The following is a 6085-nucleotide window of genomic DNA, read 5'->3' as shown; positions in this document are numbered from 1 at the left end:
AAAAAAAAATGTCTTAAAATGACTGTGCACACAAGAGGAGAGGTACTGGAGAAAATATCACCATTGATTTTCCAGGTCCTCAGGGGATTGTGGAGGTAAAACAAGATCAGTGAATGTATATCAACAAGAAAGTTGCTGTGGATGGCAGGAAGGGTAGCCCAGATACAAGCCCACTCTTCTTGAAAATAATGCCTCAACAAGGAGGAACCAGTGGGGCAGGGTGGCATATACCATGGCACACACTTGTAATCCCAGGGACTCAGGAAGCTGAGGCAGGAGGATCTCAAGTTCAAGGCCAGCCTTAGCAACTTAGCAAGGCCCTAAGCAATTTAGTGAGACCCTGTCTCAAATAAAATGTTAAAAGGGCTGGGAATGTAGCTTGGTGGTTAAGCACCTCCTGGGTTCCATCCCTGGTACAAAAAGAAAAAAAAAATATGGAGAAACCAGTAGAGAGGAGGCCAATGAGTGATCTCTCTCACCTAGTAGATTCCAAACTACAGATGGGAGCTATAGCCTTCCATCACCAGTCATCAGGAGATGAAATGTCAACATATTGAGAGATGGTATGATACAAATAGACATTTAATAGGGAGTCCTTTTCTTTTTTCTTTCTTTCTTTTTCTTCCCCCCCCCCCCCCCCCCCATTTTGGAAAGAAAACATTTTTTCCAGAAAAATTTGAAAGGTTATAATAGTGGTTTGAAATCAGCAACTCTCATTTTTTTCTTTGTGGTTATGGAAGAAATCATCAATTTCATTTCTCAATAGAACCTCATAAACACAATAGGCCAAATGCCAGAACAGAAATTAAATGGCTGCGTGATCCTCAAGGGTAGACATACTTTAACTATGAAGTATTTACACCAAGCCTTGAAAACAGTACCCGAAAGAGAACCAGCTAAAGTATGTGTGGTTTGCATTTGCTGTTTTGACAGTATTGTTTATCAAAATAACTACAATTTTCAAAGAAAAGACTACTTAATTTTTACTATATTGCTTTTCTGTCTGGAAGGAACTATAAAAAATAAGGTCACTAAGTTTTTGGTTTAGTTTTAGTTTATTTAACTTGTTTCAGTACAGTTAAATGCTTCAAAATGGCAACTTATAGGCCCCTTTTGATGATATATTGTTAATTTAAAATCTGTTTTGATGGTATTTTAATGGTGGATGCACTTCATGTTCAGTACAAGAGAGAATTCTCATGTACACTATGGGCTTTAACTAACAATAATGTATCAATATTTTCTCAGTTATAACAAATGTATCACACTAATGCAAGATATTAATAATAGAAGAAACTGTGAAGTGGAGTGAGGATTCATGAATGGAATTCTCTGTACTTTCTATCGACTTTTTCTGTAAGCCTAAAAGTGCTCTAAAAATAATAGTCTATTAATTTAAAAATCTGCTTTGTAAATTTCATAGTATGAAAAAAAATTCAACAGTAGTAAAATTTATTTATTTATTTATTTATTTATCTATCTATCTATTTATTTATTTATTTTAAATACCCAGGACTGAACCCAGGGCACTTAACCACTGGGCCACATCCCCAATCCTTTGTTGTTTTATTTTTGACAGGTTTCACTAGGTTGCTGATGCTGATCTTGAATTTGCAATCCTAATCCTCCTGCCTCAGCCTCTCCAGTGGCTGGATTACAGGCATGTGTCACCATGCCAGGTGGTAAAATTCTTTTTTTTTTTTTTCCTTCTTCTGTTCCTTTGAAAGGACACTAAAGTTTATTCAACCTGTTGGAAAGGATTAAATCCAAAGTCAATAGAGATCTTTTATTGCATCACTGAAATATCAATATCAAATCGACTCCAGGACGTGTTTCTGTGACTAGATAACTCTTAGATCTTATTCATCAGCCTGCTGTACTCTTCCTTTTTCAGAAACATAAATACCATCCAAAAATTTTCTGATATCCTTGTTTTTCACTGTTGTGGCTTACTGAATTAAAGTGGTTGAATTTGAAACAAGTTCAATATCATTTCCTTCAAGGATTAACTCATCTTTCTGAGCTTGAGACACTGAACAAGCAACACCTGTCCGCATCTGAACCCTGCAGATGTATTTTTCACCCAAGAAATTTCAGATTTTGACAAGAGACCTATTCTCCCGAATAACAACATTGATGGGGAAGTGAACATACACAGATCTCATCTTGTAACAGAAGCCCAGTATAACACCCTTGATCATGTTCTGTACATGACTACAGTTGGTATTAACAATGACCAATTCCTTTCTATTTCCCCACCATTTGTCAACCCATAGCCTCTTCTTTTTTTTCCAAGGAGGCTGAGTTCTACATTGATATGACTGAAATCCCTCCAGAGGGTTCCTCTTGGGCCCTTCACAATAACTGTGCATCCCATCAGAGTACTATTGATATTTTCTGGAATGTGGACAGTCTGATTGCTGAGAAATGGTCTTCATTCTCGCAGTAGATGCAGCAAAGAGAGAACCGTAAAATTCTTTAAGTGTCTTTTAAATAGACCTTTGAAACCTGATTAGCTCATTGTTTATTCTCTTTCATTGCTGAAAGATGATCTCTCAAGATGAAATGTAAGGAGGAGGCACTTCATTCTTCATCCACACCTGGCCACAGGGCACCTATATCCAAACTTCTGGAAAATATAATTTGAACACTATAAATAGTCATCCTTGGAACTGCATTATACTTTGCATTTTTTTATTTCAGCAATTTCTCAAGCTTTTGTTTTCTCCTCATAAAATAACTTTTTTAAGTAAAATCACTCATAATTGTTTATACTGCACTGTACATGATAGGCAGAGTTTGTCTGTAATTCTCAGTATATACTAGCAGCCAAAGAAAAGTAACATGATGAATCAGAGAGATTTTTCTTGGACTTTATGCAATAGCAAACAAGTTGTTGAGCTCTGAAATGTAGTAAATTTGTTTTCTCAGTGACATTCCATTCACCCTGTCATAATAACTATAGATCCCAGTTTTAATCTCTGCCATAATAGATTTTTCAACACAGAAACTTTCTGGCTGGTTGTCAGAGAGGAATCTCAGGCTAATTAGACCCTCATCAGTCAGAAAGGGCTGAGAGCAGAGCTCCATACTAAATGCTCTGAGGTGAGTGGGCAATTGAAAGAAAGGTTCAAAAAATCCTGCATTCATAGAAGATTCAGTCTAGGAAATCAGAGCCTACCTCTGTTACAAAACTAAGAACATATCCAAAGCAGCTAATCTTAAGTGCAATGGAATTGAAGACTAATCTAGAGCTAATATGTGTCAAATACAGAGTTAAGAAGCACAGAAGAGTGTGGTAAGCTCGCAAGCTCTGGAATTTGAAGTAACTGGAATTCTGTTGCAGGCTATGTACCTCCGTGTAGTTCACGTCTCTGGGCCTCCAATCCCGTATAATGGAGAAAGGCAAGGTGAGGTCCTGTTCCTCAAGAGTCAGGCTCAGAGAAAATGTAAGTGAGGGTTTTTCTTGTTTAGAACAGCAGTAGTTACATCCTTTAAAAAGTGTATGTTTCCTTGTCAGCCGCGGTGGTGCATGCCTGTAATCCCAGAAGCTGGCAAAGCTGAGGCAGGAGGATCACACTTCAAAGCCAACCTCAGCAACGGGGAGGCTTGCTAAGCAACTCAGTGAGATGCTGTCTCTAAATAAAATACAAACTAGGGCTGGGGATGTGGCTCAGTGGTTGAGTGCCTCTGAGTTAAAAAAAAAAAAAAAATAGCGTAGGGTTCCACAAAGGTGATACACAGCTCAGTGGAAAGTAAGAAGGCTGGATTTTAAGAAGAAAGTTTGGATTTCCAAAGCAATGAGAAGGAACAAGTCACATTTTGAGGTAGGACTAGAAGTTATTTTTTTTTGAAGGGAGAAAGGGAAAATACACCAACGAGGAACTTTATTTACATTTGTAAATAATAATCTGTATTTAAAAATTCCCAGTGGTATATAATAAGTGCTTGTTATGTTTCCCTTTATATTTTTCCAGAAATTTGAAATGTTTTAAGAATAAAAGAACTAAAATTAGAAACATAAAATGGGAAAATTTTATTGTTCTAATAATTTAAATATTTTCTGTATACATTTGTTGAATTTTAAGGCATGATTAATTACTATTTTGGGTGTGATGGGAATTTTTACTTCAGATTTTCAGAATGATTGTTTCATTTGTTTTTGTTCTCTATTTCCCAAATAGTTGAAAATAAATAACATTGAAAAGAAAACTTGCAATGAAACACCAATATCACAAAAGCATTTTCAGCTAACAAAAAGTTCCATTGTAGGGCTCCACTTTAATTTTTATCATTAATTACTGGATAGACAAGAAAAAAATTAAATTCAGAATCCAGGAGACACTTCTAATGGAAAATGTAGTTTATTAATAGGTTAATAAAATTTAATTTGCTAAAATTTATCTCCCAATACTTTCAAACATGGAAGTGCTGTGTAAAATGAGATATACCAGTAAATTCCAAAGTATAACTCAGGCTCTTGGGACTATATACTCCTTTGATCTCATCACAAATTGGCTCCTGGAAACCAGAAGGCCTCCTGGACTCAGTCTCCAGGGATCTTACCCCTGAAGCATCTCAAAACAAATAAAGTGGCGGAGACAGACGCTGGACCCAGACAGAATGGCAACCATTTCACAAAATTAACCCCAAATGATGTGAACAGACAATTCTCCACATGTAATTATGGCTTTTGTTATTTTTCCCCCCATGAAAGCATTCTATTGCCTTGGCTTAAATACAACAGATAGAGGTATTCAGCCTGGGCTGGCAATATTTCCGATCCATATTTCAATAGATTATCCTGAATTGGCCTCCTGGAAGCATTTATGCTGACCAGTTTTGAAAACCTCTTTGTCAGCCCTCACCCTTACCTGCTAACACCCCGCACTAATGGATGAAAGCAGGGGGTGATGATAATCACTGTCTGTCTGCCCAGCCCCAGTGAGCAGCCTGAGTCTGCACAACAGTCCTCTGAAGGGGAAAAAAAGGAAATAAGGAGTGTAATTCAATGAGTACTTGGGAACTAAGCTTGAGGGTTTCTTTTTCCTTTTAAAGGAACAGTGATATCAGAAGCAGGATTATGACAAAGAAAGAGTTAGTAAAAATAGGATCTTTGTGAATTCGAATAGCAAGGGCATTTCAAATTGAATTACACAGGATCACGGCAATTAGAATTGGAAAAGATCTTTCAGTCTTTCTCTGTCAAAGCATGATTACTCCCAACGGTATATTCTCCCGAGCTTAGTCCAGTCCAATTTTAAATGATTCAAGTGATCGAGCCTCCTCCAGTGCTCTTGGGATATTATTTCAGGGTCAAAATAGCTAACAGCAAGGGGATCCCCCTATATTTTCCACTTTATTTCAAAATTATTCTGCCTTGTATTTGCCCAATCCACCTCAAAATTATTTGAATTTAATTTTAAATGAATAAAACCTACATTTAAATCATTAAAACCAGCTGAATCTGGGTCTTGATAGCTAGTTAATGTCTCTCACTTTCTTTCACACACACACACACACACACACACACATCCCCGTATACAAACACATGCCTATGTACACAGCTATATATCCACTCACACATGTATTCATATACAAACAACTAGAAAATATACAGCAACAATGTGCTTATGAGAAAAATAAAACATCAATAAACTACTGTTCTAAAACTGATAAAGAAGCCACAGATGTAAACCTAAATGTTATTTTGCTTGGTAAATATTACATTTTTTTTTTCACATGAATAAAATAATGTGATCTTTTATAGCAGGTTTAGTGTAACTTATTTAAGTACAAATAATATAGATATATAATATGGTGTTACTACTATAAATATATTTGTAAAAATATTCAAACTGTTTTTTTCTTTTTTCTTTTCTTTTTTTTTTTTTTTTTTTTTTTGCCTTTGTTAAAACAACACTGACTCATATTTTCTTTCTGAATGGCTCCTTCTTACACTAAACATGGCTTAAGATTTGAGTAAGTTGTAGAGCCTGGGAGAACAGCTTGGGGTATCCAAGGATAATGGATATTGCTTAAGGGTATTTAAATTTGATCAAAGAATTTATATAGCTTTCCATGT

General features: G+C 36.0%; 1 pseudogene; it reads right to left on the bottom strand.

The window, feature by feature from the left end:
• Window positions 1-1859: 1859 nt before the first annotated feature.
• The window catches only part of LOC114086440 (large ribosomal subunit protein uL6 pseudogene), a 100456-nt pseudogene continuing 96230 nt past the window's right edge, over window positions 1860-6085 (bottom strand).

This window comes from Marmota flaviventris, chromosome 5 (genome assembly GCF_047511675.1).
Source record: "Marmota flaviventris isolate mMarFla1 chromosome 5, mMarFla1.hap1, whole genome shotgun sequence".
Classification (NCBI taxonomy): Eukaryota; Metazoa; Chordata; class Mammalia; order Rodentia; family Sciuridae; genus Marmota; species Marmota flaviventris.
Note: the sequence above shows the minus strand (reverse complement) of the source record. Positions and strands in the feature narration are given on the sequence as shown.